This window comes from Drosophila albomicans, chromosome X (assembly GCF_009650485.2).
Source record: "Drosophila albomicans strain 15112-1751.03 chromosome X, ASM965048v2, whole genome shotgun sequence".
In the NCBI taxonomy this organism is placed as follows: Eukaryota; Metazoa; Arthropoda; class Insecta; order Diptera; family Drosophilidae; genus Drosophila; species Drosophila albomicans.
The window spans coordinates 30,203,669-30,230,664 of record NC_047627.2 but is presented as its reverse complement, the minus strand read 5'-3'; the positions used below and the strand labels follow the sequence as shown (position 1 = coordinate 30,230,664).

Genomic DNA, 26,996 nt, shown 5'->3' with positions numbered 1-26,996 from the left:
ATTTTTAAATGTTGTACCATTTTTAGTAATTTTGAGGTAGTATATTATACCATATAAATATACCAAATATATCCATTGGTATATTTTTGTATTTTTGTGGTATATCAATATGGTATATTTTACATTTAATACCGCAATCTTTTACTCTTATTGAAAATGCTTAGCGGGTATCTCACAGTCGAGTATGCTCGATTTTTTTACTTGTTTTTAATATTCTGCAAACATTTGCGGAATGTTGTTCTTATAGAAATTGTTTGCTTATATCAAAAATTCTAAGTTATCGCCGATATGCATTAATATGTGCAAGTTAAAGAGTTATAGGATATTTGCCAGTCGAGCAAACGCTTTCTTAATATTCATTCTATTCCCCAATTGTTACATACTTATAACACTAAGCTCTGAAAGAAATCGATTAACAGTTTTTTAAATTCAACATTTGCATTCTCAATGCGAAGTGTCAGTAACCTGTAGGGTATCTGCTAGTCGGTCAAGCACTTTTACACATTACAATGTGACACGCTTTTTCCATAATTACTGCAAATTATATCACCCAATTTATTATTACTTTATTCAAGTAACGAATCAAACTTCTTATTGACTAAGACAAAATAGAATGATCGACAACAAAAGTGTGAACTTACAGGGTATCTAGCAGTGCAGTCATTGACACAACCATCGTGCGACTTTGCAAAATTTGAATGGCGTTTTATGATCTTGCGCATTTCGCATCCATTCCGCGAGTCAGGTTGAAGAGTAGCATAAAGAAAAGGAAAACAGAGAAATAAAAAGAAAAAAAAAAACAACCACAATGGCAACTGCAGCTAAGCAAAGGTGCACAGCTGACTGACGTTTACCAACACTGATAATGGGTAATAGGCTGCCCTGACTGCCTGACTGTTTGACTGTTTGACTGTTTGTTGTTGACTGCCTCTCTCAACGGCTCAACGATTTTTGACCAAGAGCAGAGACTCAGACTCAGACTGGAGAGTTAGAGGCAACATCGTCGTCGTCGTCGTCGTCGTCGTCGTTGTCGACCTCTTGGCGGGGCGGCTGCGAGGCAGTCAGGCAGATCAGCGCGCACGCCAAAGTCAAGACCCCCGACTCCGGTGAAGACCGAGACCGAAGATCGGACCAGACCAGACCAAAGAGACCCCTATATCATCATCATCATCATCATGGCATGCCAGAGTCAGCTTCGAAGTCGAAGTCAAAGTCGGAGCTCATCCACAGCCAAGATGACGGATGTTGTGCCGCAATTCTCCCCCTCTTTCTCGCATTTTCTCCCTCTCTCTCTTACTCTTTCGTTCGTTCATGCTCATTATCTTCCAGCTTCTGCTTTGTCTGTTTCTGTTCAGTTTCTCCCGTTTATTTCTTTTCTTCTCTGTGTGTGTGTGTTTTTTTTATATATATTTTTTTTTTTATTTTTACATCCAATGATCACTGAACCGTTTACGTTTTTGAACTGTTTCAAGGTCTGCTCCGTTCTTCATTCTTCGTTCTTTGCTGTGCTTCCTCTTCTCTCGCTCTTTCTCATTGGACATTTGCGACTTTTTGGACAGACTCGCCATTGTTCCCCAGCTTTTGGAATCTGCCTCTCCAGCAGCACAAAACCTCTAGGAACTCAGCAACTGTTGCAGTCATTCAGCTCAGTTTTATTCTCTAGCTACTTGAGCAGCTAAATCTTCAATTTATATGTGTTGGCTTGATTTATTTGCATTTTTGTTTTATGTTTTATTCAATGTGACCCTTGGGTTTTATTATTATTTTATTGTCTGCTTATATTGTTCATACCAAATACAGTCTTTGATGTAGTATAGTAGATGAAAATTTCGGAATAATTATGGCTTCAGTTTGTTCAAATTGTTCCAAAAGTTTCAGCTTAATCTATTAACATTAATGATAAATTAGAAAGCTTCTACTAGGTCAGCAGATCAGAACAGTTTATGCTAGTACAATATCAATATACCAAATATAGGCTTTGGTATATTTTTTTTTTTGGTATTGAAGAAATACTTTTGGCTGATAATTTGGTATATTTTGAATTCTATGGTATTTTTTTGAAGGCAGTACAATATACCGCATAGCCTTCGGTATATTTTTGTGGTATATTTTATTATTTCTTTTAGAATTTGGTTTTATTGAAAATGGGTAACTGCCATGAAGCTTTCAGTATGTTTTAGTATACCTTAGCGGTATATTAATGGTATATTTTTAGTATATTGTTACATTTCTACACACTCTGTAATATAGATTTCGGTACATTTTAGTATTTTTGCGGTATATTTTTGTATTTATGTTACAATATGATTATATTAACCTCTCAACTGTAATATCATAAATTAGTCATTCTCATTAACTTAGACGCTTAATATTTGAAGGTGTTATTTTTATAAAGATTTTTACTCAATTTCAATCTTTTGAAGTTGAAGTTGACACCTACGATTTTTAGTATATTTTTGGATTATTAATTAATCAATAACTTAGACACTTAACAAAAATAACTTCATTTAATATTTGAAAATTTTAAGTTTTTTTTGTAGTAGAGATTTTACTCAATTTCAATCTTTTGGATTACAACTCAAGTGAAGTTGAAGTTGAAATTGAAACGTATGAAAAGCAGTTGCTGTGCTGTGCTGTGATGTGCTGTGATGTGTTGTGTTGTTCACCTGTTGAAAAATGTTCTCTCTGTTAGCCAACTTTCTTTCATTGGAAAGTGCCATTTGCTGAACCGTGTTAAACTGTGTTAAACGCAGAAGGTTAACTACGATTCGATTCTCGTTGTTACCCGTTGTTGTTGTTGTAGTTGTTGTTGTGGCTGTTGCTGTTGTTGGTGCTGTGGTCATGCGGCATGATTGATTAGCGGTCGCCTCCGATGGGTGGCTTCATTGGCCATTGTTCATTATTATTTCTTATTTTGTTGCTGGGTGGAGCTTGTTAACTGAACTAGATTTCGAGTGCCACGTGGCGTATGCGCAACGCGAAGCGAGGGAGACCAAAAAAAAAAAAATGAATACGAGAAATAAATAAAATAAGGCAGCTGCAACGAGTTGCGAGTTTGCTGCAAGTTGTGAGTTGTGAGTTGAGTTTTACCCCCGTTGCAGTTGAATGTGGCAGGTGTTGCAGCAATGTCTTGCTGTTGTTGTTGTTGTCCCTGCGGACCGGACTCGTGCTCATATTTGTTGTAATAGTAGTTTAGTAGTCTTCCTCCCTCCCTCCGTCATCCATTCTCAGCTCATCGTCGTCGTCGTCGTCGTCTTCGTTGTCTCACGTGCATTTGAACATGGCATGCGATCACGAAATTAATGAGCAGCAACGTAATTACTTCTTAATGGAAATTGGGCAAAGGAAAACGAAAATAAACAACTGCAAATGAAAACGAAAATGAAAAGAAAATGCGCGGCAAAAGAAAAGCAAGCAACTATCGTTGTTGCTGTTGTTGCTTCGACTATCTTATGACAATGCCTCAAGAATTTGTCCAGCTTAATTGAAAACTGAAAGTGAGACGAAGGCACTTGACTTGCCTTCCACTAGGCCAACAGATCTGAGAACACACTCTCTCTCTCTCTTTCTCCTATGTTATATATGTACATAATGTATATGCATAACACTTGCTCAGGTTTCTCACACTCTCTTAACATATTCTTTCTCCCCTTACAACTCGGACAATAATTGCTCTATTTGTTGAGTATTAACTAAAGAGTTGTGCAATTTAAGTGGAAAGAGAATCTTTATTATATGTTAAAAAATGCAACCTATAACTCTGAAAATCTGTTCCTGATTTATGTTCAAATTGTCGGCTTTAGTATTGAAGTATTACAAATTTATTATACCCGCTACCCATAGGGTAGAAGGGTATTATAACTTTGTGCCGGCAGGAAATGTATGTAACAGGTAGAAGGAGGCATCTCCGACCCTATAAAGTATATATATTCTTGATCAGCGTCAACAGCCGAGACGATATAGCCATGTCCGTCTGTCCGTCTGTCCGTCTGTCCGTCTGTGTGTCTGTCCGTCTGTCCGTCTGTCCGTCCGTCCGTATGAAACACTGGATCTCAGAGACTATAAGAGATAGAGCTATAATTTTTTTTCGACAGCATTTGTTATGTTTGCACGCAGATCAAGTTTGTTTCAAATTTTTGCCACGCCCACTTCCGCCCCCGCAAATCAAAAAAATCGAATAACAAGCGTAATTTTAAAGCTAGAGTTACGAATTTTGGTATATTCAATAATTACTATAGTAGTTATGATTCCTGAAAATTTTGTTGCGATCAGAAGAAAATTGTGGAAGTTATTAAAGAAATACTTTTGTATGGGCAAAAACGCCTACTTACTATGGGTCTGAGTTGCTTTGGCCGACAATCTGGTACATTGTTAGACGGCACAATGTACCAACTCAACTGGTATATTTTGAATGGCGTACTATATCGATATACCAAATATACCATTTGGTATATTTTTAGTATTTTTTTAGTATTTTCGGTATATTTTGAAAATGATACCGCAATATTTTGCCTTTATTAAAAATGGGTAGCGGGTATCTCACAGTCGAGCACACTCGACTGTAACTTTCTTACTTGTTTTATTTGGTTTCAAAATAATGAAATATTATTTTATGTAGATGTAGATAAAGAGTCCTTATTAAGGACATGATAAACGTTTGCTGTATAAATATTAGTAACCAACGAATCTTTTATATTTTTTTATTCTATATTATGGGTAGTAAAAAGTGAAGATCTTCTTTTAACCCTGCCACTGCTTATTTCTTTTCGACAAACTTTTTGATCACTTTAAAATATTCGAAAAATTGCACTTACATAAAATATGAATTTTTAAACTTTTATCAATCCGTTAAGAAAAGTTAGCATTGATCCGTATTATAAATACACTTTTAAAAAAGTTTAAATTTTACTTAGAAAGTAAAAGTCAACCGAAACGATGTACATATAAAAATTGCATGAGGTTTTTATAAAATACTTTTCGCTGACAATCTGGTATATCTGGTATCTGGCAACATTGATATACCAAATAAGCATTCGGTATATTTAAGTATTTTGGAGGTATATTTTTGAACTATTTCTATACCCTCTTTTGCACTCTAATTTATATGTTTAATGTGTTAGTACATAGTAAATAAATATACCAAATGTAGCCTTTTGTATATTAGTATTTCGATACCGGCTTTTGCACTCTATAGTATATTTTGATTTCAGCACTATATTAATATATCGAATATATCTTTTGGTATATTTTTTAGTATATTAGTTAGTATATTTTTAGAATAATACTACTTTTACATAAAATATAGCCGTTTGCATATTTTTAGTATTATTACGGTATATTTTTTGGTATATTCTTAGAGCAATACCTCACTGTTTAGCTCTTATTCCAAATGCGTAGTTGGTATCGCACAGTCGAGCACACTCGATTGTAGTTTGTAGTAGTTAGTTGTGTGATATACCCGCTATCCATTTTGAATAAAAGATGAAAATGAATTGCTCATTCTAAATTACAAGTTTAGCAAGGCATTTTGAAATATTTGTATTTGTTTTATTTAAAAAGATAGACACATATAATTAAAAGCTATATTTGTTAAAGACTTTTTCATATATAATATTTATATTAGATTTATGTTGTTTATGTTAAGAATCGAGAGATATATAAATTCTGATAGATTCAGCTTCATGACTCATGAAATTCTTGCAACGTTTTCAGCAAGTGCAGCAAATTCACTTGTTCGCTTTTGTTGTTGTTGTTGTTGTTGTTGTCGAGTATTCATGTAATATTTTACACCTCGCATTCAGCGTGTTGTGCGCTGCCTTTGTGATGCAAGCGGCGCATGCTAGAAAATATTTTATAATAACCATAAGCAAGAAAGAAAGAGAAACAGAAACAGAGGTGCAACAATTTCGTTCTTCTCGCATGGAGACGCATTATGCGAGCATTTTTGTGGCACGTAGTCAGCGATAGAGAGCAATGATGAGAGCATAATGGAGCACAGCAAAAAGCAACAAATTGGGTAACAAACGAAACCCACTAAAAAAACTAAAAATTGAATTGCTGACCAATTCAAAACTGTCCGAGTTGAGCTTTTGTGTTCTAGTTACGTGGCGCCATGAGGCTGCAAAATGTGAAATGCGAAATCGGAGACGAAACTGATGTCGATGCAGCCAACAAACAGGTGCAGGGTATAGAATACTGCAAAGAGGGCGAAGAGAGGGGAAAGAACTGAGCAACTGAGCAACTGAGGAACTAAACTGCATTTTTTTGTAGCGCACGTTTCGCAGTCGTAATATATTTTGTATATGGCGAGAGACCTGACTGAGTCGTTGAGCTCATGTCATGAGATACATTTAATGGCCCGATTACATTCTATGACTTTCAGGCATTTCCAATTCATACTTGATGAGTTTCAGTTTCCATATATAGTATAAACACACAACAATCGTATATGTGCTGGCTTCTCTATTGCCAATCGATCGCTTATCACAGCACTCAGACACTGGGGATTAATAGCTGCAGATACCCGCTCAAATCAAATACTCATTTGCGAGGGCACCTCAAGTGGGAGTCAGAATATTTGCTACACTTTTGATGTTTTAGAGCCATTTCAGTTTATTTGTAAGAGTTGAAAATGTATAAAAAATAATTTAAAAGATTTGCTTAGGAGAAAAATGATCTCAGATTTTATTCGAATATTTAACAAGTAGGGAAGCTACAGTCGAGGGTGCTCGAATTCTAAGAATATACCAAATAATATACCGTAAGAATACTAAAAATATGTTCAAGGCTTTATTTAGGATATCGATGACGTACTATAAGTATTATTTTAATAATATATCAAAAAATATACCTTGAAAATACTAAATAATACTAAAATAAATACTTGGTATATCGTTAAAGTACTTCATTCTGGTATATTTCGAATGTAGCACAGTCGAGGGTGCTCGAATTCTAAGAATATACCAAATAATATACCGTAAGAATACTAAAAATATGTCCAAGGCTTTATTTGGGATATCGATGAAGTACTATAAGTATTATTCTAATAATATATCGAAAAATATACTAAAAATACTAAAAATAATACTAAATAATACTAAAATAAATACTTGGTATATCGTTAAAGTACTTCATTCTGGTATATTTCGAATGTAGCACATCATCGATATACCAAATATGGCCATCATTACTTTTTAGTATTTTTACGGTCCATTATTTTGTATTATAGAGGTCAAAATATACCAGATTGTCAACGAAAGCAGCTAATACGTTATTACAATAGGCCTACATAATTATTTCTTGAATAACTTTTAGGTATAATCAAATAAAAAGATTAGTTTAGCCTCAAAAATCAATTTAGGAACAACATGATCTGTCTTTTCTTTTAGAATGTTTAACAAGTAAGAAAGCTACAGTCGAGTGTGCTCAACCATGAGATACCCATTACCCATTTTGAATAGACGAAAAATAGGGAGGTATTATTCTATGAATATACCAAATAATAAGAATACCAAAAATATGCCAAAGGCCTTTTTTGTTTATCTATGAAATACTATTAGTTTTACTCTAAAAATATACTGAATAATATACCGCAAAACAGCTAAAAATATATCATAATTAGTCACATTTAAAATTAATTCCATATACTGCAAAAATACTTCAAATACCGAAAGCCATATTTTATCAGATTTTTACCTAAAGAACAAAAAATACTTTCAACGGTAGACTGCTTTTAAATTTTCTCTCAATTTTTTCTTCAAATTCTCTCCATCAAGTACTATATGAAACTATTTGAATTACTTGAATATATTGTCTCATATAATTTTTCATTATTTGCAACTATTATTTAATATTCTCTACCTTATGAAAACTATACAAACTCCCCTCGCAGCGAAAATATGTGAGTGTATGTTTAAGTTGTTATGTGTTCAACGGGTGATAAGAAGACTGATGCAGCATGCCATACTCTATAATTTATAGAGTAGTCAAGGGGGGGTCGGTACAAAGTGGGGGGGGGGGAGAAGTGGCTGGAAAAAAGGGGTCGAAACGGAGGAAAGCAGCACGAATTGTGTTGACTTTGTTTGCATTGCATTGCATTGAACACAGAAATTGACTTTGAACACGTCTTCCTGTTTTGACCAACTATTGCATAAGCCAGCCCCCTTATTAATTTATAGCTCAACAGTGAACAGAGAACAGAGAACATGATGTGACACAGCGGTCAGCTCGGCTCCAGATACCAAAAATAATTCACATTCAAAATACACTGAGCGAAAGAAATTCTCTAAAATTCAGTTAAAAATATTTTAAAATTCAATTAAAACAAAAATGAAAATACTTATTTTATACATTTTTCTCTCTTTACAGAATATTTTAAACGTATTCAATACCAAAATGTAAGTACTTATATTTTTATTTTATTATTATTGTCACTTTAAGGCACTTAAAAGAAAATAATATTATTATTCATGAAAGCTTAAAAGTCTTCTTCAAATAAGTTGATTTGCTTAAATATAATTTTGTTATAATTTGAGTTTGAGCAAAAAGATTTCCCATAAATATAGTTTATTTTTATATTTATCAGAATTACCAATTTAAGGGACTTTAAATATTGTTATTATGAACTAAAGATAGTACAATTCCTATTTTAATAATTATTTTAATGCAAAAATACAAAATTTGTTATAATTTGAGTTTGAGAAAAAATTGCACATATAATATATATATAATTATAAAACAAAAATTTGGAGTAAAGTTCTTTCACTTTCATAAAATTCATATTGTAATAAATTTTATATTGAAGTATACATAATTTAAGACTAAAATGATTTGATTTGTTCTCAAATCGGTAATTTAGTATAATAATAATGATAAAGTTGCCAGCTTTCGAACAATGATAGAATTTATCAAATATGGTAATTTAGTAGATATTATTTTAAATGGAAAAATATAATTTTATTTTAGTTTGAAATTGAAATTTTATATACTTTAAACTAATAAATTTCTATATGACAAATTTTACTTTTAAATTATTTTTACATTACACTGAAATACTTCTGTATTAAGATTTTTGTATTCTATTTTTATCTATTTCACATAATTAAAGTTTCTACTTTAATTTAAAAAAAAAATAGAATATATTTTTTAATACTGAAATACTTTAGTTTAAAGCTAAAATAATTGAAGAGTAAATTCCGTAATTTGCTTGAAATTCGTATTATGTATAATAAAATTGTATTGAACTATAAATAATTTAAAGGTAAAATTAATTCATTTGCTCAAACTTACTTTATAATAATATTAATTTAAGACCAAATTTCTCTCATTTGCTCAAATTCACATTTTAATAAATTATATTGAAAGTAATTTAAGAACAAAATTTTTTCATTTGCTTCGTATTAAAATGAAATTATTTCGCGCAGTGTATTTTCTGCATTAAAATGAACATCGCGAGCATGAGAATCAAATTCGAAATCGAAATCTGAGTGTTTGGCATTTCCCTCCGCCAGATAAACGATTTACCTTGACTAAATATACACCTACATACATCCATATATACCTATCTATATTCATATACATACACACACACACATACAGTGGCAGAAAAAAAAAGTGGAGCATTCATGCGGGGCAAGTCTGCAAGATTAGAAGCGTTATGCTAATATGAATAGTTTCGAACACCTTGATAGAGTTAATGCCAAGCGCTATCAGCGCACAGTTTCATTGATTACGCACACACACACACACACAAACACACACACACAAACACACACACACATGCAAAGAGAAAGAGCCGTGCACATTTGTGGTTTATGATCGAATCTTGCGCAAGATGTGTAAAAAGTACAGTTGCGTTCTCTGTGCGTCACTCGTTTTCTTACCCCCCCTCTCTCTCTTCTCCACCCCTTTGCCACCACCCCGTCTCCATCCTTTACGCCACCATTCACCATTCTTCTATCTCGCTTCGTCACTTGCCTTGTGACTTTTGGAATTAGAACTGAAGCTGGAACCGACGACTGACGACAACGCAACTCGCCATAAAACATGTGAAATCAATATATGTATAAATATATGCACTTCGATACCCTGCAATTAGAAAGCACAAACGGGTAACTTGCGAGAATTCTAATCACACAAATTCAAGGTGTTCTATGTTCACAACTGTATCGAGTTAGTTTGAACATGTTTCAATAACAGTATTAACATAAAATTGGCTTTAGATACCCTGTAATTGTTAAAAGACAACTCGAATGCATAGAGAAAGAAGGAAGAGGAGAAAAAGAAATTGGAAAGAAAAGATAAATATGCCATAAAACATGTGAAATCAATATATAAATATATGCACTTCAATACCCTGTTATCATTCCAAAGACGGGTAACTTGTGTAACTTCTAATCATACAACTTCAAGGTGTTTAATATCCTCTAATTATGTTGAAAACTGTATCGAGTAACGTTAGTTTGAAAATGTCTCATTTTGCTTTAAGATACCCTGCAATTGTTGTAAGACAACACGAATGCATAGAGAAAGAAGGAAGAGGAGAAAAAGAAATTGGAAAGAAAAGATAAATATGCCATAAAACATGTGAAATCAATATATAAGTATATTTAATACCCTGTAATCATACAGAAGGCACAATAGGGTAACTATCCTTTTATTATTATGAAATCTTTTTCCAATATCCGAGAAAAACGAGAAAATTAAAGTAATAAAAGAGTAGAAAAAAAGAGTTGAAATGGATAATAAGGAATATGAGAGCAAAAAGTTAATGTTAAAGGTTACAGAAAGTAACGCTAAAAGAAGGTACTATAGAACAGGTTGAAAACGATGAAAATAATATTAATAGACTATGCTCTAACTAAATGTTTGCAAATGTTTGTTGATTGGGATATCCTGGAATATATAAATATGTCTGTGCAAAAATATAATTTTATAATATAATTTAAGCTTGCGTAAATAGATTTCACATAATTATAGTTGATATTTTCATTTAAGAAAAGTATAGAATAAAAATTGTAATACAGAATTTCTTAAGATTAAAGTACAATAGTTTAAAAGTAAAATTATTTCATTTGAATTCAATATTGCATAAATAGTATAATAGAATAATCTACAGTGGGAAAAGTTGTTAAAAATAAATTTTATTTAATTTACCAATTAATTACTTACATTGCCAAAGTCACATTTTAATTGTTGAAAAAGAAATCAAGTTTAAAAAAAATGTTTTAAAAACAAATATATTCCAGGGTATTTAGGCGTCGATAGTGAGAATCGTTATCTGGTCGCATTCGTTAAATAATCGGTATGTGTGTTCTTATAATTGTTGTGCCTATCGGAAGGTGTCATAAAAATACCAAAAATAAATGAGGAGATTGCATGGCCAAAGAAGAGGGGAAGATGACAGGTAGAAGGGGCAACAACAACAACAGAACAGAACAGAGCAAAAAAAAACCAGAAGCCAATGAAACAAGGCAACAAACACAGCAAAGCTTCCCCCCTCTCTTTCGCTCTCTCTCTCTCTCTCGCACTCTGGTATCTGCTATCTTCAGTTTTGTGGCGTCGCAGCTTCGCTAATCTTGCGTGGGGAGGAAGGGGTGAGGGAGGAGAAAGAGGAAAACGGCGACGACGACGGCGACTGATGAATGTCGATTAGATAAGCGACCACATCAAAGGCGCAACAACAGTTGATGGAGAATGGTTGAGGGAAGGGAGAGCGGGAGAAAAAGTTAAGAGGAGCACCGATAGAGGAGAAGAACTTACACTAAGTTGAAAAATGAGGAGGGAAAGAAAGAGGAGTAAAAGACAAAAGGAGAAGATGAAAATGAAAGGAAAGAAGAGAAGAAAATGGAAAAGATAAGTTAAGATAGACAAATTAAAGAAAGAAGGAAAAGGAGAGAAATAGCAAATAACCTGGAGAAGGATGAAGCAAAAAAAAGAGTGAACAAAAAATTGAAATGAAGATGTCATAGGAGAGCCTTAATTATATAGAAAGTGAAGGTAAATTATATAAGGGGCTGAAAACGTTGAAAGGACAAAGCATAAGTAAAGTTGAAAAGGAAAGGAGGAGCACTGATAGAGGATAAGGAAATGGAAAGATGAAATGGGAAAAACAGAGAAGAAAAGGCAAGAAAGGAGGAGACGAAAATGAAAGCAAAGAAGAAAAGGAAGTTAGAAAAAAGAAAAAAGTAAGAAAAAAAAATTAAAGAATAAATAGGAGAAAAGTTAAAAAATTGGGAGGAAAAATTGAAATGGATTATAGGTAAAAGGAGAGCAAAAAGCTAACGTTAGAGGTTACTTTCTCTAAGCAATGCCAAAAGAGGGTGTTTTAGAAGAGACTAAAAACAATGAGAAGACAAAACACAATTACAGGATGTGGGGACAACAACAACAACAACAGCAAAAGCAACAGCAGCCGTTCAATCATTTGTGGCCCAGAGATAAGCGACAACAAAGACGGCCAAAAAGCTGACCAAAAGCCAACGCGCAGATAAAGAGGAAGGAGAAAGAGCATAGATAAAGTAGGAGAAGTCAGTGGGACAAGGGGGTGGGGGGGGTTGTGGGGAACAACAACATTTTTGGCAAATGAGACAAGCAGCAAAGAACTTGGCTGCTGTTGCACCTAAAAGAACTTTGGAGAGTTAACAACGGAAAGAGAGAGAGAGTAAGAGAGAGAGAGAGAGAGAGAGAGAGAGAGAGAGAGAGACAGCACGCGAGCGGGCAGTGAAATATTTGGAACTATTTATGGTTATTACGCGTCTCGTTGGCGTGTTTCAATTTTAAAAATAGAACAAGCAAAGAGCCAACAACAACAACAACAACAAGAAAAGCGACGCTAGCATCGCCGTCGCGTCTGCTTCGAGGTGAGCGTGGAAATTGGAAAAACTGCCAGCCGCAATTAGTCAACAACAACAACAACAACAGCAACAACAATTCACAGCAGGGTCAAGGACAACGCAGTCAAAATGCAGTCGGGGAAAGCCAAAGCGATTAGAGCTAAACATTGAAATAGCAGTGCTATCGAATATACTTTTATAAACACAACTTCCAGAGACAATTTAGTTAAAACAGCTTAAAGTATTTAATTTTTAATAATTAAACATTTTTTTTTTTCATTTTGGCTAATTCAATATTTTAGCGAATATGGATAAGTGCTTTGTACTTTAAAATAGCAGTCTTAAAAGAAAAATTTAATAAATTTGAATAATCTTATAAATAAGTCATAGACTATAAATGTATATGTATATATAGAAGGCATATCTTTAGCTATACCAGCAGCTCAGTGTTGGCCAACTCATTCAACTCAATCGCATGAGTCACGAGTGCATTGGAATCGCAGCATTGTGATTTCATCAACACACAAAAAGAATGAAAAACCACAAGCAACAAAATCGATAAGGATAATCAATGATTAATTTCATAGTTTCGCTGGAACTTGAAATCCAATTGCCATAACTGAGGAATACATTTTAACTTTGCTCTGAAGACATGACTCTTTATTCTTTTTAAGATTAATAATTTAGAATCGATTTTTATTTACTTTGCTCTGAAGAACATGGGTTGAGATTAATTCTTGTCAAGATTCAATAGTGCAATAGATAGTGCAATAATCTTTGAAGTTATATAATTGTTTGAATCAAGATTCAATAGTAGATTATAGATAGATTATATATACCATAATAGATATGTACGTATATATATATATATTTTTTTTGTCTTAAGTTAAGTTTCAGTAGGTTAATCAAAATTTAGAATGATTTTTTTGTTTTCCAAATAGTGTTCAGACTAGAGCTAATATTACAGCAGATATTAGCTCAGAAAATTCATATTCAAATTCTTTAAATAACATATTTTAATTGGATATGTTCTATATTTAATATGTTTTTCCGATTTCTCGGACAATAATTTTCTAGTCATTTCAAGATTTTCTTTTGTTTTGTGAGATGTAATGTCTTTAACTTGTATAATCCAAACAATCGAATATATTTATAAAATTCATTTCATTTTTCATAATCTCATCATGGATAGACGAACAAAAAGAAAAAAATGTACCATATTTTAACATTATCTTTATTATTTCGGATAAATTGAGATCTATTAAATAATTGTTATTATTATTATTTCGGATAAGTTGCAATCTATTATCCGAAATCATCAAACTAACTAGTACAGAACTTGATAATGTTTCGGTTGCCTTCGGATAATAGATCTCAACTTGTCGGATAAGTTGCTATCTATTATCCGAAAATATCCAAAACAATATCGAGTACTATCCAAACAAACTAGTACAGTACTGGATAGTATTTCGTCTACTTTCGGATAATAGATCTCAACTTGTCGGATAAGTTGCTATCTATTATCCGAAAATATCCAAAACAATGTCGAGTACTATCCAAACAAACTAGTACAGTACTGGATAATGTTTCGGCTGCCTTCGGATAATAGAGCTCAACTTGTCGGATAAGTTGCTATCTATTATCCGAAAATATCCAAAACAATGTCGAGTACTATCCAAACAAACTAGTACAGTACTGGATAATGTTTCGTCTACTTTCGGATAATCGATCTCAACTTGTCGGATAAGTTGCTATCTATTATCCGAAAATATCCAAAACAATGTCGAGTACTATCCAAACAAACTAGTACAGTACTGGATAATGTTTCGTCTACTTTCGGATAATAGATCTCAGCTTATCCGAAATGAGACAGATCCCAATTAACTGTGCATTATTCATCGCTGTCATCAACTTTCGCTCGCTACAGCTTCATTATGGCCAACAACAACTACAAAATGAATATTATAAGTGGGGGGGACTCAGAACCAACTAGTCAAAAGAAAGAAAAAGAAGACGAGGGAAAAGGGGGAGGAAAGAAATAAAACGAAACGAGACGAAAATTTGCTGACAAACAATGAAAAGAAAATGTCGTTGATAGTTAATTAAAAAACAATTTAAACAAATTAGAGTTCAAGCTGAAGTTTGGAGTAAGAGAGAAAGAAAGAGTCACAAAAGGTAGCAGAGAAAGACAGAGAGAAGATGACAACAGCGAGAGCGGCGACGAAAATGAAAGATTAAACATAAAACGTAAAGCGTAAAACGCATTAACAACAACAACAAAAAACAGCCAAAAGCAAAAAACCGTAAACCTGGCGACGAAAATTTTAACAAATTTTCCAAAAGCAACAACAACAACAAGACCAAGAACAACAACAACAACAACATTGCCGCCACACGCTCATTACAATTCAATTGAAGTAGCGACAGCGACGTCGACGTCGTCGGCTCACGAGGCGAGACGAGAAGACACGAGGCTCGCGTTCAACGACATTGCCGAAGACAAACCAAACAGCAGCACTTTTAGGTATAATCAAAGCGCATAGCCAGCCGCCACAGCAGCAGAGAGTGTTCCTCTCTCTCGTCATCAACAGCAGCAGCAGCAGCAGCAGCAGCAGAGAGAGAGAGTGAAACACAAACGCACACATGCCGAGTGCTCACACAGATAAGTCACATAGATACGCCAAGCAGGCACGAAGACAAAACGAGCGACGAGAGAGCGCGAGCAACACAACCGACGACTGCAGCACACGACGAAGAGAGCAAGAGAGCGCATGACGCTGACGCTGACGCAGGCGACGGCAGCACGCTGCTGCTGCTGCTGCGTTGACGTCGCATCTGTGTTGGGCAAGAAGCGCTGCTGATAAATTGCTGCCTGGCAATTGGGCAGACGAGGAGCAGCCACAGCAGCTGACGTCGACGTCGCTGCGAGCAGCACAGCTTTTGGAGCCGTGTGTTTCCTTCGCATTCGCATTCGTATGCATGTATGTATGTCTGTATGTATTTCCTTTTGCTTATTTGAGATTTGTTCTCGTTGTGGCGCAGGAGCAGCGCAGTCGCTGTCTGTGCTGATGTGTGTGTGTGTGCGTGTATCGCTGCTGTGTCTGTGTGTGAACCAACCACAGCAGCCTCTCGGCTGCTGCTATCTCTGTCTCAGCTTCTGCTGCTGCGCAGGACCGACCATTTACATCGTCGTTCTATTCTCTACACACGCACATGGGCAATGATGGCGCGGCTGTCTGCCTGTGTGTGTATGTGTGTGTGTGTGAGTGTACATACATCTCCCGCGTGACTTGCGTTTTTGTGATTCGTTTACTCTGCTCTGCTTGCGGTGGCTGCTGCTGCTGCTGCGCATTGATTTTTTTTCTTGTTGTTTGTTACACAGCATAATGCCCGACTAGTCATGCCAGATGTATGTGTGCGTGTGTGTGTGTGTTGGTGTGTATATAACGCACACGCCCGCATTTAGTCAACGAACCACTAAACAGTCGCAGCTGCAGAGACGATTGAAACGAGAACAGTTTATCGATTTGCTGTTATTGCATCCAGCAGCAGAAGCAGCGTAAGCTTGTTTTACCTGCTGCTGCTGCTGCTTCTTCTTCGCTCAGATGAAATCATGCGGGCGAACAAAACTGAAGGTGGCGGCTGGCCAATGACAACATCAGCCAAAGCAGCAGCAGCAGCAGCAGCAAAAGTAGCGCACCCGCAGCACACAGAGCAGAGCAGAGCAGAGCGAGTCTGGGAGGGGAGTAGGGGGAGAAGGGGATCCACCCCTATATATAAAAGCATATGTATGTATGTAGTTGTGTGTAGGAAGAGAAGAGCTGCCCCATTCCCAACTTGCGTTTTGGTTTGTTATGTACAATTCTCATGGTTTTAGTTACCTGGGCAACACTTGTGTATCTGGGTATCTGCAAGATACACACACACACCTATACACAGAGGGGATGATAAAGAGTGAGAGAGGAAGAGAGAGAGAGAGAGAAAGAGACAGAGTGGATGGGTGGGTGGAATAGCAGCAGACACAAAAACCAATGTTATCCCCATTTTAGTGCTTCTTCAGTTGGTCAGACAGCGATGGGTTGGGGGAGGGGGTGAAGCAAAGTGTACACTGAGTGAAAATAGTAGACACATAAGTGATATTTAATTATATATCATAGAAATATCGCATAACTAATGCAAAGCAAGTTTCGGAAATAAAACTATCATACATTCATTTTTATAGCTAAACTAACTAAGTGAACTCGGCCAAGAGTGAAGTTATCAAGCTGAAATTTTCAGGATGTGCTTATTATTATCATTTAAGCGATTGTATACAAATAGCTGTCGACTTAGTAGACTACCATTAGTTTTGCACCTTAACTTACCAAGTGAACTCAGCCATTAGATGAGTTTTTGAGATGCAAACTGCTGGAAATGCTGCTTTTCAGCTATATTCCGCATATGGAATCTATATTTCAGATCTATAATAACTTTATAACTGAACTAACCCACTGAACTCGACTAAGAGGAGAGCTATGCAGCTGAAATTTTCGGTATATGCTTATTGCAGTCATCTAAACTATTATACACAAAGAGTTGTTGACTTAGTAAACTATCATTAGTTTTCCAACAAAACTAACCAAGAGAACTCATTCATTAGATGAGTTTTTTCAGCTATATTCGGCATATGGAATCTATGTGATAGATTTATAACAGCTGTTTAGTTGTTGTATTAGATTTCTTTAAATTCTAGATGCATAACAGCTGCATTGGTTTTTATATCTTTAATATATACTGTGAAGTGCGCAAATTAACTTTTCTTTTCAATAAATGTATATGCAATATTTGATAAAAGTATTACACAAATCAATATTTATTTAGACCAAATATTTCATGTGCACTTTAGTGTATTGCAAACTCGTCGTTTCACTCAGTGTACAATCGATAATACATAAATGATGGACAGGTGGGCAAACTAGATAGATGTGGGAATCGGTTTCGGGAGGTTTTCTCCATGAATTATGCGTTCGCATTTATTGATTGAGGGAGGAACAGGACACAGGACACAGGACAGGACAGAACAGGACAACTAGGAAGCACTCGAAATTGGGTTCGGTAATTATGTATGAGGAGCCAAAGTACATTGTAATATGCCATCAAAATGGTCAATTATATAATGAGTTTAACTGGAAACGATTTATGGGCCCAAATGTTGGTCACACACCACTCACACACACACACACATACACGGACGCTTATCGACAACGTCATTGGCCAATTCAAAGAGACAAGACAACGAAAAAAACAAACTACAACTAAATGATGTACGCTGCGATTAGGTTTGTCCATAGATAGATACAGGTAAACGTAAATTATTTCGTTTGTTTTTGTTTCGCTTTTTGTTTTTTTTTTGGCACTGATAGGGAGCAGTGTTAAGCACTACGTAAAACCCCCATTGAGAAGCCAAAACAGACCCTGAACCGATGGATGATTCATTCTACATAAGGCAGCTGAGTCAGTGCAAAAATGAAAAATGAAGGAAATGTGTGTGATCACCAAATTGCGATCACTGATGCAATCGAGTATTGACAAAAGTCTCAATCAACATTTGACAACCATCGCATATCATAATATCGTAACATCGACTTAACTTTGTGTTGTACCTTTTTTTTTTTTTTTTTTTTTCATTTATCACGCGCAGGGGAAAAAGGCTTAAAAATCGTTTACAGCGTCTTTGGAACTAAATCCCCCGAGAGAAATATACAAACAGATACGATACGCGAGGTAGCTAGTAAGATAGATAGATAGATAGATAGATAGATAGATAGAGATACTTTTTGGGGGGCTTTGCTGGGGCTCAACGATTGGCGTCAACTCAACTTTGCAGTGCTCAATGCAATTCAAAGCGTGTGTTTTTGTTTTATTTGTAAAGTGTGCTGACTATCTTGGCCAACTCAACTGTAATATCTCTTATCTCTAGATCGATTGATAGATAGATCTAGCGATCGCTTTTGCCGCTTTATGACAGCAGCTGCCTCTTACATCACACACATCTGCACACACACAGCTAATCGAGTGTTCCGACAAGTAAAAACAATTTTATTTATACAATATTCCACTACACTGCAATTAAATAGTTTTTGTAAATTTCTTCAATCTACATTTCTATCTTCTTTTAATTTCAGTATTCAATTGAGAAGTATCTTTGAAGTCGTTGCTATGCGGCTGGTGAGTAAACTTACAATTGATTTTATCTTAAACTTGCCAAAATTAGAGAATTTTCCATCAGAAAGAAGGAAAAGTTTCTCCTTTGGAATACAGTCTTTAGTTTTAGTATATATCGACTATATTTATGATTTCAATTAACAAAATAATTGAGAAGTATCTACATATCTTTGCTATGCTTGTGGGAGTGAAATTAGGAGCTAGTGACTTTTCCATCAGAAAGAAGGGAAGATGTCCTGCAGAATACAGTACAGAATCTTTAGTTGTAGTATATATCGACTGTATTTATGATTTCAATTTGCAAATCAAATAAGAATTAACTTTACATCTTTGCTATGCTGCTGATGAGTAAAATTAAGAACTAGAGAATTTTCCATCAGAAAGAAGGGAAGATTTCTTGCGAAATACTGTCTTTAGTGTAGTTCAACTTTAGTTATCAGCTTAGCACACCATGAGAAGACTTCTCACAGTTCAATGAGTCATTGGGTCGATGATGGATTGATATTCTTGCTATTGTTTTTTTGTTTTTTTTTTGTCAAGTGTAAATAGCTTCATAAAAACAAGAGGCATAAACAACAAGTTGGAAAACCAGGCTAGTCGAGGGTATCATAAAAAATTGGCGAGGCGCAGATAGAGAGCGAGAAGGAGATATACATACATATATACATAACATATATATATGTTATATAGTGTAAAGAGTCCGAGATAGAGAGAGCAAAAGACGCTGAAGACGTCGAAGTAAAGACGCATTAGAAGTGCATTTCGGAATGATTATTTATTGTGTATATATCTCGACTGTATAATCGAGCACGTGACATGATTTAGCGGCCAATCAATTGGGAGCGCAACGCGTCTTAGAAATTATAAAAAAAAAAAATACACAAAACAAAACCGAAAACGAATTCCGAGGTGGGGAAAAATGAGGCCACAATAAAGATAAACAGCCAGCCAGCCACAAGACTCAAGGCGAATCGAGCCATGGAATCGGTTACGGCTCTGCTTACGGTTGCGGTTACGGCTACGTTTACGGTTTACGGGTTACGGGTTACGGGTTATTCTGCTTAGCTTTGTACCCATCAATAGAATAGATTTCTACACAGCGAGAAAAAGTTGGTAATGCTAAGCAAGCGATATTCAAATTTAGGTTATGAACGTGACACTAAATACACTTGAATATTCAAATATAAAAAATTCAAAAATAAAATATAAATAAAATATGAAAAAAACACAAAAATAAAATATAAATGAAATAAAATTAAAAAATAAATATACAGAAGAAAATTTAATATCACAAATATAAAGCAAAACTAAACAAAAGTCATGAAATAAAGAGAAACAAATATAAATTAATGAACGTTGATAAACATAAATATTATATAATAAAAGCAAATATGAAATAAAAAAGTTCTTTCTTTAACAAAGTTTATGTATAATAAAACTATTCAATCGGTAAAAATGGATTATAAACGTGACACTAATTTCACTTTAATATAAAGAAAGAAAAAAAATACTGAGAGAAAAAAATAAATAAATAAATGCAAGTCATAAAATAAAGATAAACAAATATAAAAAATAAATAGGCATAGTAGATAAACATAAATATATTTAAGCCAAATTAAAGTAAATAAACAAATAAAAATGATTTATTTTATAAAGTTTATGTAGAAGTAGTTTTTATCATTATCATTATAACATGAAATTCACTTTTATATAAATAAAAAAAAGAAAGAAAATAAATACTGAAAGAAACTTAATATAAAAAAGTCATAAGCCATAAAATAAAGATAAACAAATATACAAAATAAATAGGCATAGATAAATCGAAATATAAGTAAATAAATAAATTAAAAATATTTATAATATAATATATAATTAATAAAGTTAATGCAGAAGTCACTTTAAACATAATTGACTGCTAAATCGATCACAATATGATTAATATGAATGTAATTTAATATATTCTAATTTTGTATTTACTATTGTTTTTCTCGCTGTGTAGCGATACGTCGGTGCAATGCAAGAGATAACTTCGGACTTGGAGGACAGAGTCTATAGGTGGATAGTAGATAGTCGTAGCACCTTTAGAGCACAATAGATCATTTTTGTTCTTTTGTTTTCTTGTTGTTGTTATTATTGATTTGATGATCTGCACTTTGGCTGCTTCGATGACCTTAAGGTGCTAGGAGGGGGGATAAAGAGTGCGAAGCTTGCGGCAAACTGTGGAAACTTCAAGCGTATTTGGAGCAAACCGAGTCCACACACAGAGTCTTATCGCTAATGATGATGGATCGTGAATTTGAGATGATCGATGATTTTGCCAAGCGATAAGCGATATACTTTCCACCTTCAACAATCTACGAAGCAAGCAAGCAAGCAGCCACCGCACTCAGCACCTCTTTCGATAGATGGGGGCCAAAGGGGGAAGATTTCCTGTATGTGTGCGCGCTCTTGAGATTTAAGCCGACGACGCTGACGCTGACGACTTTTGATATCAGGTGAATTTGTTGTCGGCATTGTCGATGGCTTTTGGGTTCTATGCTGTTCTGTTCTCTTCTGTTCGGTTCTGTTTGCGTGTTTATACCCTGTAATCTATTAGTGACTGCTGAGAGGGTAACATAGTCAACTAGGAAATTAAATGTGCAGCTTGTCCCTTACCTTAATCAGAGATCTCTTATTAAAATTCTTTGAATTGTCTTAAGCAACAGCTTTAAATATAAATATAATACATTCCTCCATACAAATTACGAATAATAGTATTTTGGAGCATATCAATTTACTATTATTTTTTAGTATTCTACAGCATATCAAATTTGAAAAATACAATCCTCAATCTATAATAAAAGAATCATTGAGCTGACTTCAAATGTAGTTAATGTCTCTTGAGCAAGAGCTTTTATTATGAATCCATTTCTCAATTTAGTATTTTATTTAGTATTTTATAGCATATACATTTTGTATTTCCCTTGGTATAATATTGTATATCAGTATTAGTATTTTATAGCGTACCAATCTAGTATTTTCTTTGGATAGCAACTTACTATTTTCTTTAGTATTTTATATGATGTCAATTTAGTATTTTCTATTGTAATTTATAGCATATATGTAAGTTTAGTATTGTCTTTGGTATTTTGTAGTAGATCAATGTAGTAATTTCTTTAATATTTTATAGCATATCAATTAAATATTTTACTTAGTATTTTGTAGCATGGCAATTTAGTATTTTAAAGCATATCATTTTAGTATTTTATTCAGTATCTTAATGCATTCAAATTTAGTATTTTTTAGTATTGTATCGCATATCAAATTAGTATTTTTTTAATATTTTGCAGCATAGTGCTAGTGTTTTTAGCATACCAATGTAGTATTTTCTTTAGTATTTTTTAGCATACCAATTCAGTATTTTCTTTAGTATTTTGTAGTATATCAATTTAGTATATTATTCAGTATCTTAATGCATTCAAATTTAGTATTTTCTTTAATATTTTATCGCATATCGAATTAGAATTTTTCTATATTTTGCAGCATACACATTTTGTATTTTCTTTAGTATTTTACAGCATATCAATTCAGTATTTTATTCAGTATTTTATAGCATATCAATTTAGTATTTTCCTTAGCATTTTATAGCACATCAATTTATCAATACAATTTACAATACAATACTAGTTGAAGGAATATAGGGTATACAATCAGTCGTGCATACTCAATTCGCTTACTACTTTGGGTTTTTCTTTTAAGAGTTAAACTGAAACGAGGCTAGAGCTGAAGCTAGAGACGTTTGCTCACGCGTTATCTATTCTCTTGATAGTGTGTTACCGACTTACATACAGATACAAAACTTATTTTCATTATTATAGGAAACGACGTAAGTATATATAATAATAAAGTATGAGTAGAGTAAAGTTTAGTGTGTAGAGTATATATTATTAGTGGAGATAGGTTTCGACTTTGGCTTATTGCCTGATGTTCGATACGCGTTGCGCGTTTTGACTTTGCCTTTGCCTTTGCCTGGGACAAATGACAAACGAGACGGAAACCCCGATTCGCTTAGATCAAGATCAAAATATTGAACGGTGGGAGGAGGAGGAGGAGGAGGGGATGACGAACATATTGATAATGGATCGCCTATAGATATTTCGTAAGGGCGAACTAAAGTCGATAGCTGTCTTTTCCTTCTCATTCTCCGTGAGTCATTCGCTGATTGCTTTTCGGGATTATTCTTTTGCACTTACATATTATAAAAAGCATTGCTAACATACGATTCTTTCAACAAATGTTAAAATAACTTTCACCTTCTCTTCCACTCAAAACTTGTCTAAATTATTATCTGTCATCTTGTATTTCATTCTATGTGAAAACGATTTTTATTCTTTTCTCTAATATCACACTTTATTAATAGGTTTCTTGTTTTTTAGAATATCTTTCGTTTTAGAACTTCATTGTAAGTTTGGTTTTTAATATTTATGTCTTCTGTTGCAGTCTTCTTCAATTTAGCAGTATTTCTTCTCCGTTATAGTCTCATTTGCTTCATATGCAACAGATTTTCACTCCATTCTCTAAATATTACAAAATTACATCTACTTTTTGGTATATTTTTATAGGACTTCATTGCAAGTTTGGTTCTCATCTCTTCTGTCTAATCACCTTCAATTTTGTAGTCATTTTTTCCGTTCATTCTAAGTTTTTATATTATATAAAAATTCTAGAAGTTATTCAAGATAACTTTGGTGTAGAGAATATTTGGCATATCTATATACCAAATATAGCCTTTGACATATTTTAGCATTTTTAGTATGTCATTTCGATATATTTTTTTAATTCGTAGTTGTATTTCTTCTCCGTTGTATCTTCTATCTCTTGGCTTACTTCCTTAGTCTTCTTTGAAATAAAACCGATCTTCATTCCTTTCTCTAAATTTCACAACTTCTTAATAGGCAACTTTCCACATCTAGTTTTTAGCATATCTTTCTTTATAGAACTTCGATCTAGGTTTTTTTTCATCTGTTATGTTCTGTCTAGTAAAAGTATTTTTTCTCCGTTATATCTTCTATCCCTTGATTTTCTTTTCTCAATTAAATCGATCTTCACTCCTTTCACCAAATATCATAACATCTTAATAGGCTTCTTGTCACATCTAGTTTTTAGAATCTTTATCTTTATAGAACTACATATATTCCAAGTTGTATTTCATCTATTCTGCGATATGTTACAGTAGTATTTATTCTCTCCTTCTTTATAGGACTTCATTCTTTCTTCATCTCTTCTATCTTCTGTTACAATTTCTCTTTCAATTTCATAGCAATATTTTTTCTTTGTAATATCATCTATCGCTGGATTTATTTAGTTTCTCTTGCTTTGCGCTCAATTTCGCGGCTCACGACAAGCGTGTGACTTATTTGCCTTTTTCTTTCCCCGCTTTCTAGTCCCTTCGTCTTCTCCATTCCCCAACCAACAACTGTGTTGAACTCACCCCTCTAGAAAATTCACCCTCTGGCGGTGCTAACGGTCGGTTCAAGCCACGATTGCGAGCCACCCTCGCAACATTACAAACTGATTGAATATTCATGTGTTTGCTTCGACTTCGATAGCCATGGCAACAATCTTTAGTTAAGTTTTCCATGTTGTTGTATCTATCTCTATCCGTATCTGTATCTGTATCTATAGTCGCATATGTGTATCTGTATCTGCAGCTACAGCAGTCGAACATGTCGCTGTCCCACGCAATAGGCGACAAGCAAAATAAACACGAGCTCGACAAATGCATCTGCGTGCGCTTTTTTTTACCCTTCGTGTGTGTGTATGGCATGCCACACGTCGCATGCCACAGCTCCTGTTACTCCCACTCTTGTAGCAGCAGCAGCAGCAGCAGCAACTGCAACTCGTTTCATTTCGTTTTTATCATTCAACTAAAATATTTACTTAGCGTAGCAAAAAACAATCCCAAAAAAACGAATCCCAACCCTAAATTGAGGGAGTTAAAAGGAGCTGGAGAAAATCGACGCCGGCTGCATTGCGTATTCAAATCTAAAACGAAACGAAACGAAACTCGCAATTCATAGTCAAAGACTGATGTTGTATCTTGTATCTCGTATTTGAACTGATTAAACTATTGACTCAACGCCGATTGTCGACTGTCGTCTCTGAGAGACCCAAAACACACCTTCTTGCCAATGTTGTTTAGATTTTGGTTTTTTTTTTCTTTCTTTTTTGGCTTGGGTTAAGGTTGCCCTTGTAATCAATACTCACACTCTTATAGTCACAGTTGACGCACCTCTGTTTGCACACAGATGAGTTATCTTCCTCAACTTTATTACTCGGGTACATCCCAAGCAAGTTTCACAGAAAATAGTTCGATGTCATCAGTTCACAAATTGACAACATTCAAATTTAACAGTAATTGCATTAATAATGTGCAATTTACACAGAATGAACTTTTCATTTCTATCAGCAATAATGAAATCAAAATGTATTCTTATACCCGTTACCTATAGGATAGAGGGGGATTATAACTTTGTGCTTCCAGATAAAGTATGTAAAAGGTAGAATCAGTTATCGCCGACCCTATAAGGTATATAAATTCTTGATCAGGTTCAACCATCGAGTATATTTATGAATTTAGAACTATAATAAATACTAAATACAGCTTTTGGTAAATTTATTGGTATATACAATCTGAAATATTTTTAACGATAGTGATATATTTAAAATGTAATACTATAGTAATAGACTAAATATGGACGTTGGTATATTTTTAGTATATTGCGGTATATTAATATTCCATATTTTATGAATAATATCGCATACAATCTGAAATATTTTTAACGATAGTGGTATATTTAAAATGGAATACTATAGTAATAGACTAAATATGGACGTTGGTATATTTTTAGTATATTGCGGTATATTAATATTGTATATTTATTGAATAATATCGCTTTGTTTTGATGGTACTAAAAATGTGTATCGGGTATCTCACAGTCCAGTACACTCTTTAGCTTTCTTACTTGATTTTGTATTAAGATGACTAAATTGAACGATTTGTAAGATCGAAAATAATCTATGCCATAAAAATACTTTGAATTTACAATTCATTTTAAACTAATTTGTATGTTTTCTTTTTGTACTTGCAGTAAAGTGTCTACTATGCATCATCGCTTTGGCTCACATCATGAAAAACTAAAGGCAGCTACTGTATACCATATATGTAATGTTTGTTTTCAATTTCCTAAAATGTATTAAACTAAAATTATTAAATTGTGAAATAAAAAAAATAAATACAAAAAAAGCAAAAAACCGAAGCAAAGTTAAAATGCTTGAAAGCAAATGTGAGGTGTAATTTTTTTTAAGAATAACATCTTTGAATGCAAATCTTTACTACTCGTTATCCTGGCTCCAAAAAAGTATGCCGTTGCCAGATCTTTATGGATTCCGCCGAGTTATAATGAAAAAACGCATATCCTTTTTCAAAAACAAGCTATATCTCAGCTATGTCCTGCCGCATTTTCAAAGGACACATCTTGCTAGGATCACAAGGACCTCCTCTATCGAACGGCATTAAAAAAATATGGGGTCATCTAAGAATCCAAAACTTGTGTTTTTTCAGTCCGAGGGCCTAAGGAAACAGGCCGAAATCACAAAATCCAGGATATCTCGAGAACTGCAAGGACGATTTGAATGTCCTTTGGCCAATCGATAGGTCTCCTTAATACGCACCGTTTGACATATCGCTTGCCAGGATACGCAAGGACATTCGCGAGTTATAGCCTATTTTCTGTATGAAAAAATTTCCTATTATCTCGAGTCCTGTAAGGATTTTCGTCCTTTTGAAAATGTCAATCGGTTAATATTGAATAGAGCTATCCTTGTGCCAAAGGACATCCCGATCGGCCTTCAAATGGCTGAGATATGGCGGATTTTTCAAAATTTTGTCAAAATTTCTATACATACCCCTTGTAAAAT

At 34.2% G+C, this 26,996-nt stretch overlaps 1 long non-coding RNA gene across 1 annotated transcript in view; it reads left to right on the top strand.

Moving 5' to 3' along the window:
* LOC117577861 (uncharacterized) overlaps positions 1 to 26,751 on the top strand; it is a 35,664-nt gene extending 8,913 nt beyond the window's left edge. Inside the window, exons 2-4 of the long non-coding RNA XR_004573316.2 lie at positions 8,368 to 8,396; positions 18,998 to 19,040; positions 26,168 to 26,751. This is a non-coding gene — a long non-coding RNA (uncharacterized LOC117577861). The remainder of the gene's footprint in view (positions 1 to 8,367; positions 8,397 to 18,997; positions 19,041 to 26,167) is intronic.
* Positions 26,752 to 26,996: the final 245 nt, after the last annotated feature.